General features: G+C 47.3%; 1 protein-coding gene across 3 annotated transcripts in view; it reads right to left on the reverse strand.

Moving 5' to 3' along the window:
- The window catches only part of GLTP (glycolipid transfer protein), a 46,693-nt gene that overhangs the window by 25,132 nt on the left and 7,654 nt on the right, over positions 1 to 13,907 (reverse strand). The window lies entirely within an intron of this gene.

The following is a 13,907-nucleotide window of genomic DNA, read 5'->3' on the forward strand; positions in this document are numbered from 1 at the left end:
ATGAAGATGGCTTGAAATAAACAATCCAATCCTAAGACACACATTTGATTCATGTCTAGAATCAGAATGGTATTTGTTTGTTCTTTGAGGTTTATCTCGAGACAGGGTCTCGCTCTGTCACTCAGGCTGGAGCACAGTGGTGTGATAATAGCTGACCACAGCCTCGACCTCCTGGGTTCAAGCCATCCTCCCACCTCAGCCTCTGGAGTAGCTGGGAATACAGGCACGCACCATCATACCTGGCTAATTAAAAAAAATTTTTTGGCCTGGTGCAGTGGCTCACACCTGTAATCCCAGCACTTTGGGAGGCCGAGGCGGGTGGATCACTTGAAGTCAGGAGTTCAAGACCAGCCTGGTCAACATGGTGAAACCTTGTCTCTACTAATATACAAAAATTAGCTGGGCGTGGTGGCTTGCACCTGTAATCCCAGCTACTCAGGAGGCTGAGGCAGGAAAATTGCTTGAACCCGGGAGGTGGAGGTTGTAGTGAGGGGAGATCACACCACTACACTCCAGCCTGGGCAACAGAGCGAGACTCTGTCTCAAAAAATAATTTTTTTTTTTGCACAGATCTTGATGATCAGGATCTTGTGTAGACCTAAGCTAATGTGTCTGTTTTTAATAAAAAAGATTTTTTTAAAAAAAGTACTTAACTTTTATAATAGAAAAAAGCTCATAGAATAAGGATATAAAGAATTTTTTTCTAGAGCTGTACAATGTGTTTTTTTTTAATTGTATAAAACATTTAATTTATTGGTCTTTGGGGGAATTTGATGCATTACCACTATATTAGAACTGAGCCATTAATTTTGTAGCTTCATCAATATTAACTACTTTATTTTCATGATGCTGCTGAGGAATCAGTTCTTTCTACAGAGGTTCAAGAGAAAGTCCTTTTAAGAAGTGTGCAAATCTCGTATATTTATTAGATTGGTGCAAAAGTAATTGCAGTTTTTGAATACAAAAGCTTTATCTACTCTGTTGACTTTTTCATCATTCATAACGTTTAACTTTTTTTTCCCCGAGACGGAGTTTTGCTCCCCTTGCCCAAGCTGGAGTGCAATGGTGCAATCTCAGCTCACCGCAACCTCCGCCTCCCAGGTTCAAGCGATTCTCCTGCCTCAGCCTCCCGAGTAGCTGAGATTACAGGCACACGCCACCATGCCCAGCTAATTTTGTAGTTTTAGTAGAGATGGGGTTTCACCATGTTGGTCAGCCTGGTCTCAAACTCCCAACCTCAGGTGATCCGCCCGCCTCAGCCTCCCAAAGTGCTGGGATTACAGGCGTGAGCCACTGTGCCCAGCCTCGTTTATCTTCTTAAGATTAGTGGTAACTGGTTTTGCTTTGTTGGTAGCCTTAAAGTGTTTTCAGCTGGCTATATGAAATACACTCCTGGACTCCTGCCCTCTTAATTTGTTCTCGCCATTGTCTTCAATAGTAGCATGCACCTATGTGTGTTTTTAAAGACAGGGTCCTTTGGCAACTGAAGAAAGATAAATAAAAATAAATAAATGCATAAAATAAAGGCAGGGTCTTGTTCTGGCACTCAAGCTGGAGTACAGTGGCAAGATCACAGCTCACTGCAGGCTTCAACTCCTGGACTCAAGCGATCCTCCCGCCTCAGCCTCCCAAAGTGCTGGGATTAGAGGGATACACCATCACACCCAGTAGAATGTTCTTAAATGGAGGCGTTTTCCTTTCTTGGTGGGTTATAATATATCGGAGCATCATATAATAGGTAACACCTTGGAGATGATAAAATGTAGACCTGGAAACTGCCTGGCAGTGCCTAGGACTGCTGGGATCTGCTGAAATGTGAGCAGCCTGCTGCCTGCCTTTCCTCCTCTCCCTCTTTTGTCACCCCCATGGCAGGCTGTCACAGGACATCTTGCCCCTTACATGCAGGAAGTATGCAGGTTCTTTACTGAGCAGGCTAGATGTGGACTTTACCTTTGAGCCTGAAGACAGATTACCAGGCTTCCATGACACCTTTTCATTGTCCTTGTTGCGGTCCAGAAAAGTGAGCTCGCTAAGCCTGCTACAGAGCCCAGGGGACAAAGACCCCAGAGCAGGCTAGAGGCGGGTGCCAATCCCATGGGAGTGAAAGGCCAATACCCAGGAGGCCAGACAGGGACCTCAGTGTGGGCGCCAAGTGACCGCATGAGGGTAGAGGGCTAGGGGTAGAACTTCCTTAAGCCAAATTCCACCCAGGGTGACCCTGCACACCTGGCCAGCCATCTGGAACATTCTAATTGCAGCTATGAAAAGAGGTGCATGAGAGAAACAGCATTAAACATTTAAGGAAACATCCCATAGCCCAATGGAAAGAAGGTGGGCTAGGGATTCAGCCAGACAGGGTGAGAATCCTGCAAGACCACTCCCCAGCCAAGCAAGTCTCCTCGCCGCTGTGTTCCTCAGTTTCCTCTTGTGTCAAATGGGGCAATAATAGTACTTATTTCATATGCTTCTTTAAGAAATTAAAAATAAGGCACCGAGGCCAGGCGCAGTAGCTCACGCCTGTAATCCCAGCACTTTGGGAGGCCAAGGCGGGCGGATCACAAGGTCAGGAGTTTGAGACCAGCCTGGCCAACATGGTGAAACCTTCTCTCTACTAAAAATACAAAAATTAGCCGGGCGTGGTAGCAGGTGCCTGTAGTTCCAGCTACCCAGGAGGCTGAGACAGGAAAATCGCCTGAACCTGGGAGGCAGAGGTTGCAATGAGCCGAGATTGTGCCACTGCACTCCAGCCTGGCGACAGAGCAAGACTCCACCTCAAAAAAAATAAGGCACCAAACACATGTAGCAGAGTGCCCGGTGAGTGGTGAACACTCAGTACCTGAACTTCAATCATTTTTATGACCTCATATCATTACTAGGGTCATGTGCTGTGACCCAGCAAATGACATCATCGTGGAAGCCACAGGATTCCCCAGAACCTCCATTGAGTGGGACTCATCCTTGACCTGTGCCCCTGCTGCTTTCTCTGTGCTCCCCTGTGAGGCCCCACTAGGGCTGGGGCTGCCACCTTGACCTGCTGCAAGCTCCGGGCATGCTGTCGTCATGCTAGGCCACGAGCAGTCTCCTCTCGGCAACTGAGCCTCGTTCCAATGTCTGCAGAGGCAAATCTCCCAGCAAGGGGCCATGCTGGAGCCTTCCCTAGGGTGGTCACGTCAGAGGCTGCTCAGAGGTGCTGCGCCAGGGGTGCGGGCAAAGAATCCAGGGTGCTCTGGTCTCCCAGACAGGCCTGCCAAGCATCAATGGGGTGATGACTCCATGCCACCCTTTAACCTCACCTGACGGATCACTGACCTCCGCTGCGTGTAGAGGCCAGCCTGGGGAGGTCATGCCACTTGTTAGCCCTGGAAGGTGTTCTCTTCCAGCACTGCTACTGCTGCCTCTCTGAAAGGACCATGCATTCTCAACTTACATAATAACGCCGGAGCCAAGATCCTCTTTCCTCTGCCAGTGACTACAGTGCTGCCAGGGGGTGCAAATTCCAACCCTCACAGGGGGCCAGGCAGGTGCCATGGATGGGCTACATGGGGACTGACAAAACCCATGCAGACGTATGGCTGTTCCTCAGCTCCAGCTGACGGCTTTACATCCTCATCTTCCCAAAATGTATAATGAGCTGGACGTGGTGGCATGTACCTGTAGTCCCAGCTACTCAGGAGGCAGAGGTGGGAGGATCGCTCAAGCCCAGGAGTTCAAGGCTGCAATGAGCTATGATTGTGTCACTGCACTCCAGCCTGCGCAACAGAGTGAGACTCCATCTCTAAAAAAAAATTAAAATGTGGGCCAGGCGCAGTGGCTCACGCCTATAATCCCAGCACTTTGGAAGGCCGAGGCGGGTGGATCACCTGAGGTCAGGAGTTCAAGACCAGCCTGACCAACTTGGTGAAACCCCATCTCTAATAAAAATACAAAAATTAGCCAGGTGTGGTGGTGCATGTCTGTAATCCCAGCTACTGGGGAGGCTGAGCCAGGAGAATCACTTGAACCCAGGAGGCAGAGGTTGCAGTGAGCTGAGACTGCGCCACTGCACTCCAGCCTGGGCAACAAGAGTGAAATTCCATCTCAAAAAAATAAATAAATAAAAAATAAAAATGCATAATGTCCAAAGGCTTACATTAGACTGATGGATGGATGGACAGAGATATGGATAGATAGGCACAGTAAAATATTAATGGTAACATCTAGATGATAGGTGTATGAGTACTATTTGCTGTAAAATTCTTTCAGCTTCGCCACATGTTTGAATTTTCTCATAGAAAATACTGAAAAAAGTAATGTCAGGTTTTTTTTTCTGCTCATAAAATCCTATTTCTTTTTCTACTTTTTCTTCCAAGTCTGTTTTACTGTTACAGTGATCATAGTCACATGTGTTACACCTTTGTTTTTTAAACCAACAATCTTGCCACCAGACTTGAGCTCTGAAGAGGGCAGGGACAAGGTTCCCTGCTATGCCCCCAGCACCCAGCAGATGCCTGACCCCAGTTGGTACTTGTATGACATCTGTGGAATGAATGAATGAGTGAATGAATGGACTGTGGGAAACGTGGAATCTGTCAGCGTATTTCCCTGCCAGGCTCTCCATCTCTGTACCCTCCTATGGTTCAGACTGACCCAACACACTGGTTTTAAACACCTATCCAACCCAGATGACAGAGGATATGTGAAGGGACTTTGGGCCTCAGTTCCCCTGTTTATAAAACGGAAATTCTTCTAGGATGTTCCTCTGCAGGGCTGCTGTGAGAGAGAGGTGTCACACATGCAAAGTGAGGGCTCAAAGCACTGACCACGATTGTTTTTACTGCCACTGGCTGGTTTTCAACCAAAGCCTTCCAGTGAAGAAGAGATGACGGCAGGGCTTGATGACAGATCACCATCGACCATGGGTGGCTTATTAGCTTTTCTTAATGACTCGGGTCATTCAACATGCATTTCAGAGATGCAGAAAAATGTTATGCAGCATCCTTGTGCAGTTCTGAGCGGCCCTGCCCTGGTGGCAGGGAGAAAGGCTTTTTGTTTTGTGTTCTCCTGACCATGAGCTACGAGGGTCACGAGGCCACCATGGTCAGCAGAAGCTGGGCCCCAACAGCAGCTGTTATTGTGTGTGGGGCCACCACACAGGGCCAGAGCTCCCGCTCAACAGTAGGGGAGGAATGTGGTGCCTCAAATGCACTTCTGGGGCTGGGAGCCTAGCAGAAGAGAGGGGAGGCGAGGCAGGGGCTGGGAACAAGACCCCAGACTCTACTTCCATGCTCTACCCACAGGGAGCCACCAGCAGGAAAGGCAGCTCTGCATGCATCTCTGTGTTACATAAACAAGCACGCTGAAGTGGGTTTGGAAGCATCTGGAGGTGGGCTGCCTGCAATTAGCAGTGGTGTCAACCTGGGCAGTGGCACTGAAGCAGTGGCATCCACAGTCCTGGGTTTGAATCTCAGCTCTGGTGTGAGTTTGGCAAGTGACTTAACCACTCCAGGTTCAGGCCCTTCGGTTTCTACAGCCCAGAGGTGCTATGCAAACAGGAAGTGCTCTGTATATGGTTGGGCTGAAGCCTGTTTCAACATCACCCACCCAAGGCTCTGGGCTTATGTTTGCCTTTGGTGCAGTCCAAGGACATCAAGTCACAGAAAAGCCAAATGACTTACCCAGGTTACACTCCAGGGAGTGCCAGGAACTCAGACACAATTCCAGAGCCAAAGCTGCTTCCACTACACCCTTAACCTTTCTGTCTAGAATGTTACCATTCTTTGAACTCAAAGAATGTTTCTTTGAGGTCCTGTGAACTCAGAGAAAATAGGAAACCAGAAGACGATTTTAATTCCCAAGCATGTGGTGGCTTTTCTAATAGTTTATTTTATTTATTTACTTATTTTATTTATTTATTTATTTTCTGAGGCAGAGTCTCACTCCGTTGCCCAGGCTGGAGTGCAGTGGCGCAATCTAGGCTCACTGCAACCTCCACCTCCCGGGTTCAAGTGATTCTCCTGCCTCAGCTCCCCAGAAGCTGGGATTACAGGCGTGTGCCACCGCACCCAGCCTCTAAGAGTTTAAATTCAAGCCTGCGCCTGCTCTGAATACAGCATGACATGTTTCTACCAGGCTCTCAAGCCTTCCCTTTCCTACAGAATGCAGCCTTAACCCCAAATTACCCTTCTTGTTTGACCAGTTTTGCAGTTACTCCAAACTTGTTTTTTTCAATTGTTGTCAGCAAACAGCCTCTTTGAAATGCCACCCAGAACCTGTCTGCCTGGAGGGAGGGAAGGGACTTGGAGGGTTTTCTAGTTCATGACCTTCATTTTTTATTTATTTTTATTTTTATTTATTTTTTATTTATTATTCTTCTTCTTATTTTTTAATAGAGACAGGGTCAGGCCGAGCATGGTGGCTCACGCCTGTAATCCCAACACTTTGGGAGGCCGAGGAGGGCGGATCACCTGAGATCCGGAGTTCAAGACCAGCCTGACCAACATGGTGAAACCCCATCTGTACTAAAAATACAAAAATTAGCTGGGCGTAATGGTGCACATCTGTAATCCCAGCTACTTGGGAGGGTGAGGCAAGAGAATCACTTGAACCTGGGAGGCGGAGGTTACAGTGAGTTGAGATTGCGCGTGAGATTGTTTGAAAAAAAAAAAAAAATAGAGACGGGGTCTTACTATTTTGCCCAGGCCAGTCTCAAACTCCTGGGCTCAAGTGATCTGCCAGCCTTGGCCCCCTCAAAGTGCTGGGATTACAGGCGTGAGCCGCCATGCCTGGCCTGAAGCTGTCTTTAAAAAAGAAAAATCAGATGTGGTCCCACCATGTTCTTTCACAGACCCAACTAGAGTGAGCAGATTCCAAATACAGTAAAGCCTTGGTTATCTGGAACAGCTGGCAAACGGCCCCTTCTGTTTAATGGAGAAGGCTTTTTCCAATGCATGCTACTCAACTCAGAAGGCACAAGGAAAGAAACCAATAAATCTAATTATAAAAAACAGAAACCTCCTATATGGGGGAGAGGAGAAATCCCACCACCAACCAAAGCCAAACAACTTGAGGGGCAGAGAGTAGAGAGTCTGTGTAACAAGGATAACAGAAAAAAGGCTAATATCCCTAATATGTAAACAGCTCTTACAAATCAGTAAGAATAAAACAACAGCCCTATAGAACAATGGGCAATTCACAATAGAAATGAAAAGATGCTTAATCTCAATAATAACAAAAAAAAGTGAAATATTTTCCATCTACCATTTTTTAAAAAAAGAGTCTTGCTATATTGCCCAGGCTGGAGTGCAGTGGCCATTCACAGGTGCAATCCCTCTACTGATTAGCATGGGAATTTTGACCTGCTGTTTCTGACCTGGGCCAGTTCACACCTCTTTAAGCAACCTGGTGGTCCTCTTTGCCAGGAGGTCACCATATTGATGCCAAACTTAGTGCAGACACCCAATCAGTGTAGCACACTACAGCCAAGAACTCTTGGGCTCAAGTGATCTTCCTGCCTCAGCTTCCTGAGTACCTGGGACTACAGGTGTGCACCACTGTGCCTGGCTCTCAAATATGAATATACCATCAGCATTCTAGTTCAGCCATCCTGGATGGAACTCATCAAAATGTAACACAAATGTCACTGCTTTCATAGTGGAAGCCATTCGTAGCTTTCTAAACAGGGCCATCATCAAAAATACGAGTTATGATAAAGATGTAGCCCAGAAATGTCAATGGTCCCCTCAAACCGTCACTAAATGACTCTGGATGGTGTGCCTTTAGGCTTTTAGGACAACTAGACAGCTTTGTTTTTTTGTTTGTTTGTTTGTTTTTTGTTTTTTGTTTTTTTGAGACAGGGTATCACTGTGTTGCCCAGGCTGGAATGCAGTGGCACAATCATGGCTCATTGTAGTCTGGAACTCCTGGTCTCAAGCAATCCTCCCACCTCAGCCTCCAGAGTAGTTGGGACTACAGATGTGCACCACCATGCTGGGCTAATTTTTTTTTTTTTTTTTTTTTTTTACTTTTTGTAAAGACTGGGACTCACTATACCATTGCCCAGGCTGGTCTTGAACTCCTGGGCTCAAGCAATCCTCTAGCCTCGGCCTCCCAAAGTGCTAGGATTACAGGCATGAGCCACTGTACCTGGCCAACTTTGTGTATTTTTTTAAAACTCCTGTTGATGGTTGACAGCTACTTCTTCCTGCAGTGCTTCAATTATTTATTATTCTTTTTTTTTTGAGACAGAGTCTCACTCTATAGCCCAAGCCGGAGTGCAGTGGAGCAATCTCGGCTCACTGCAACCTCCGCCTCCCGAGCTTAAGCAATTCTCGTGCCTCAGCCTCCCAAGTAGCTGGGACTACAGGCACACGCCACCATGCCAGGCCATTTTTTTGTATTTTAGTAGAGACAGGGTTTCACCATGTTGCCCAGGGTGGTCTCAAACTCCTGAGCTCAAGTGATCCACCCACCTCGGCTTCCCAAAGTGCTGGAATTACAGGCGTGAGCTACCGTGCCCAGCCAAATTCTTATAGATACTTAAATACCAAATAGCCACCAGAATCAGAATCTCCTGCAAAGAGAAGGTATGCACCAATGAGGGGTTTCATGCATGGCCTCTGGGACAATTCTGACTAGACAAGGGCTATCTGGGGCCTCCTGCCTGGATCTCTGCCACAGTTCAGATGGGTGACACTGCCCAGAAAGCAGAATTCCCTGTAAGCCAGCAGTGACCATATGCTACACAGAATCACACTAATTTCTTTTTTTTCTTTTGAGAGGGGGTCTCATTGTATCACCCAGGCTGGGGTATAGTGGCACAATCACAGCTCACTGAAGCTTTTTCTTTTTTCTTTTTTTTTTTTTTTTGAGACAGAGTCTCACTCTGTCGCCCAGGCTGGAGTGCAGTGACACGATCTCAGCTCACTGCAAGCTCCGCCTTCTGGGTTCACGCCATTCTCCTGCCTCAGCTTCCTGAGTAGCTGGGACTACAGGTGCCCGCCACCACGCCCAGCTAATTTTTTTTATTTTTAGTAGAGACAGGGTTTCACCGTGTTAGCCAGGATGGTCTCGATCTCCTGACCTCGTGATCCACCCGCTTTGGCCTCTCAAAGTGCTGGGATTACAGGCGTGAGCCACCGCACCTGGCCTCACTGCAGCTTTGACCTCCGAGGCTCAAGTGATCCTCCAGCCTCAGTCTCTGGAGTAGCTGAGACTACAGACACATGTCACTACGACCAGCTAATTTTTTGTTTTTAATTTTTTGTAGAGATGGGGACTCACTTTGTTGCCCAGGCTGGTCTTGAAATCCTGGCCACAAGTGATCCTCCCACCTTGGCCTCCCAAAGCACTGGAATTACAGGCAGGAGCCACTGTACCCGACCTCATTTCCTCTTTTTCTGGCCTCAAGAGAGTTGGACAGTACTGGTCGTTATGCTCTTAGCAAGACCACAGCATATACCTGGAAGTTGCCATCCAAGCTGCCTCTCCATGCCTGCCTCTTCAAACAGCCATCTCTTACAACATGGGATGTTCCTGACATTGAGTAACAAGGTGACCAAATTGCCCTGCCCTGGCCTACCCTCTTGTTTCATCTCAAGAACAATGTTCAGGAAAAAAATAGGACTCTTTAAGATGCACAGCTTGCTTCACTTTCAGCCTGTGTGATTCAGGACAGAACACACCTAACCCAATTCATAAACAGTCATTTCCAGAAAGGAAGAACAGGATGCCCGTGTCGTGATGCTACAAGCCTGGTGTGGGGAGGTTCTATTGCAAATTCAATGGTTTTTTTCATCGCTGGATAATAAAGTTCAGTTGTTAAACACATGAGGCAGATTAACTTTATAGGTCTTGGGTTACAAGGATCATAATGGAAGACACTCAAATTACAGCTGATGGAGATGAATCATTTATTAATCTGGGGGTGTGGGTTGTCATGGCTCTGCTTACAATAAGGCCTATTTTTAAGGATACGAGCCTTGAGATTACCTACATTTCTAAAACAGGTTCCTGCTCTGAGTCTACTACCTAAAGAGGAAAGAATGTTTACAAAACAATTCAAAATACTTCTTTAAAAACTTCACCCCCGGGCCAGGCACAGTGGCTTACGCCTGTAATCCCAGCACTTTGGGAGGCCAAGGCGGGTGGATCACTTGAGGCCAGGAGTTCAAAATTAGCCTGGCCAACATAGTGTGAACCCGTTTCTACTAAAAATACAAAAATGAGTCGGGCATGGTGGTGCACGTCTGTAATCCAAGTTTCTCGGGAGGCTGAGGCAGGAGAATCACTTGAACCCAGGAGGGGGAGGTTGCAGTGAGCCAAGATTGATTGCGCCACTGCACTCCAGCCTGGGCGACAGAGTTAAGACTCTACCTCGAAAAAAAAAAAAGAAAGAGAAAGAAAAAAAGAAAAACTTCACCCTCATGACATGCCAACTATTTGTCCTATAATTGCTCCCGGTTCAGGAAAAACCAGTCTTGAACTAAGAATGATGCAGTTGGGAAAATTCTTTTTTTTTTTTTTTTTTTTTTTTTGAGACAGAGTCTCACTCTGTTGCCAGGCTGGAGTGCAGTGGCCTGATCTCGGCTCACTGCAATCTCCGACTTCCGGGTTCAAGCGATTCCCCGGCCTCAGCCTCCCGAGTATCTGAGACTATAGGCAACACCACCACACCCAGCTAATTTTTTTTTTTTTTTTTTGTATTTTAGTAGAGACGGGGTTTCACCATGTTGGCCAGGATGGTCTTGATCTCCTGACCTTGTGATCCGCCTGCCTCGGCCTCCCAAAGTGCTGGGATTACAGGTGTGAGCCACCACACTCAACTGGGAAAACTATTATCATTATTTTGAGACTCTCGCTCTGTTGCCCAGGCTGGAGTGCAGTGGCGCGATCTCGGCTCACTGCAACCTCCGCCTCCCAGGTTCACACCATTCTCCTGCCTCAGCCTCCTGAGTAGCTTGTGCCACCATGCCTGGCTAATTTTTGTAATTTTAAAAGAGACAAGGTTTCACCATATCTCGAACTCCTGACCTCAAGAGATCTGCCTGCCTGGGCCTCCCAAAGTGCTGGGGTTACAGGCATGAGCCACCGCACTCGGCAAGTTTCCTCATTTTTAAAATGAGGCTCATAATGGACCCTTCTTCAAAGGGTTGCTGTGAGGCTTAAATAAAGTTGTATAAATAAAGGCCTAAGCACAGTTTCTGGTACCTAGAAAGTGCTCAGTGAAAAAGAAGGTATTAGGCTGGGCACCATGGCTCAGGCCTGTAATCCCAGCACTTTGGGAGGCTGTAGCAGACAAATCACCTGAGGTCAGGAGTTCAAGACCAGCCTGGCCAACGTGGTGAAACCCCATCTCTACTAAAAATACAAAAATTAACTGGGTGTGGTGGTGTGTGCCTATAATTCCAGCTACTTGGGAGGCTGAGGTAAGATAATTGCTTGAACCTGGGGGGAGGGTGGAGGTTGCAGTGAGCCGAGATCATGCCACTGCACTCCAGCCTTGGTGACAGAGCAAGACTCTGTCTCAAAAAAAATAAAATAAAAAGAAGGTATTATCATTTATGCTTATTATTATAAATTATATCATCATCACCTTTCCCAACAGACAAAGCTTTTCTTTAGAGAGGAAATCCAGAAAACAATTATTCCAATGATTAAGAAATCAAAGCAGAAGGAGAGGAAGGAAGGGAGGAGGGAGAAAAAGAATTATTGACTCATTGATTGATTGTTAGGGGTAAAATTAGCAGAAATCTCTCCATCATAAAATAATGACTTCAAATGTATTCCAGACCATTAAGACAGAGATCTCAGAAGGGAGTGAAGTAAGGAACTTGGAGGAACAGCAAGGCAGAAAATGAATCATTTCTGAACACAGGGAAGTGTGAGTCGACTGCCTAACTGCCAGGGTGGAAAGCAGAGGCTTCTAGAAGACCCTGGAGAGGGCTGATCCACTGCAATGACTTTGAAAAGCTCAGATACAGTTAACACTCTAGCAAGAACCACAAAAAAGGCCTCCATATAAGTACCACCGTAAGTACGTAATAAAAGGAGTTAACATTCACTCTGGCAGGTTTTTACTGAAACAATGAAACCTAAGACTAGGACCCAACATTTCCATTCTTTTTTTTTTTTTTTTTTTCTGAGACGGAGTCTCGCTCTGTCCCAGGCTGGAGTAGTGGCGTGATCTCGGCTCACTGTAACCTCCGCCTCCTGGGTCAAGCGATTCTCCTGCCTCAGCCTTCAGAGTAGCTGGGATTACAGGATTGCGCCACCACACCCGGCCAATTTTTTTTTGTATTTTTAGTAGAGACAGGGTTTTACCATGTTGGCCAGGCTGGTCTCAAACTCCTGACCTCGTGATCTACCCGCCTCGGCCCCCCCAAAAGTGTTGGGATTACAGGCATGAGCCACTGCGCCCGGCCCCAATATTTCCATTCTAAGAAGCTCATTGAAATAATCACATTGTCATGCCAGCCGGGAACTTCCTATCATTTCCCCTCCTCCCCTACAAGGGACATTTCTGCCCTAGAGACGACTTCCAACGTCTTCCTGTTTCCTGATGTGGTGTTGGTCTCCCGTTACAGGGCTAGACCTGCTGCAAAGTCCTGTGGACCACTTCCTACCTTCATGACCTGATCAAATCGCTTCACCTCCCTGCACATTGGTTTCCTCTTCTGGAAAATGGTGCCAAATTCCTCCTAAGTTCATCATGAGGATTAGAAATGAGTTACTGCCTAATTCAATGGCATATCCTGGGAGCCACTCAAAATAGAGATGATGCTAGTTATGATCACGGTCATACGTTATATTTTATAAAGCCCTTTGTCATGAATTCCTCCCATTCCTTTTCACGTGGATATAGGCTGGGCGCCCACGCTGCAGAAGCCCATTGGTGGGTCCTGGGAGGGCCTGACTTCTGCCCCAAGGGATTCACAGTGGAGGGCTGTCCCTCCAAGCATCCCTGTGCAGCAGAGGAGGGGCAAGATGAGTTAGCAAGCAACTGTAGTCTCTCCCCTCCTACTCAATCCTCGTCCTTCTGGCAGCAGAGAGGCCAGACCTCAGGCTCTGACCTCAAGGGCCAGATTTTTCTGAACACAAAGATCTAATCACCACCATCCCAGGACTGGGTGGGCGGGTGCCACTGGTCTGTATGTACTCTGGCCTTTGGACATTATAAAGGAGGCTGCTGGAGCAATTGTAAGACTTAAGCAGCCATGCAGTTGGCTCTGTGCCCTGGCAGTCATTCACCAAGGCAGGCATTGATTTTGATGCTCCTGCCCAGACTCACCACATCTTTCCAAAGGTAGGATGGACGGCCCTAGACCTTTAGGAAGTGGGCCTTTTGCCACACAGCTGTTGGGAAACGGAGCTGCCAAAAAGAAGCCACCTCGGGGCCTCTCAAGCTCAGGCTGGCTCAGATGGATGCCAGTCTCCGTGTTTCCTTCCACTCATCTGTCCACGGTGTTCAGGGCATGGATGTCAGTGGAAGAGAATCAGACTCAAAGTGACTTCTCCCCTCTGAGCCTCAAAAACAGCCGACTCATGGGCTGTTAAACACATGGACAGAAAAACACAATAGGGCCCTCCATAGCCCTCCTTCCAGATTGTTCTCTGGCCAGGTGGGATCAAGAGTGGGACCCACCAGCACGGCACCAGCACACAGCAGGTGTTCCTGAAGGCTAAAAAAGCCTCACTTACTACTTGCAAATGCATCTCCGAAGTCTGCCAGCAGTTTCAAAATTGTACAGCCATTGCAGAAAGTCTCTCTCTGGCTTCTTCCTCCAACAAGACATTATTTGTTTCATCTTCTCAGGGTCCCTCCCAGGCACACAATCTAAATCCCATTCCTCTAGAATCCAGCTCTCAACAGTCAATCAAAATGATAACTCACCTGCTATATTAGGAGGGTTAATACAGTTTCTTGTCTTTCT

Source organism: Pan paniscus, chromosome 10 (assembly GCF_029289425.2).
Source record: "Pan paniscus chromosome 10, NHGRI_mPanPan1-v2.0_pri, whole genome shotgun sequence".
Lineage (NCBI taxonomy): Eukaryota > Metazoa > Chordata > Mammalia > Primates > Hominidae > Pan > Pan paniscus.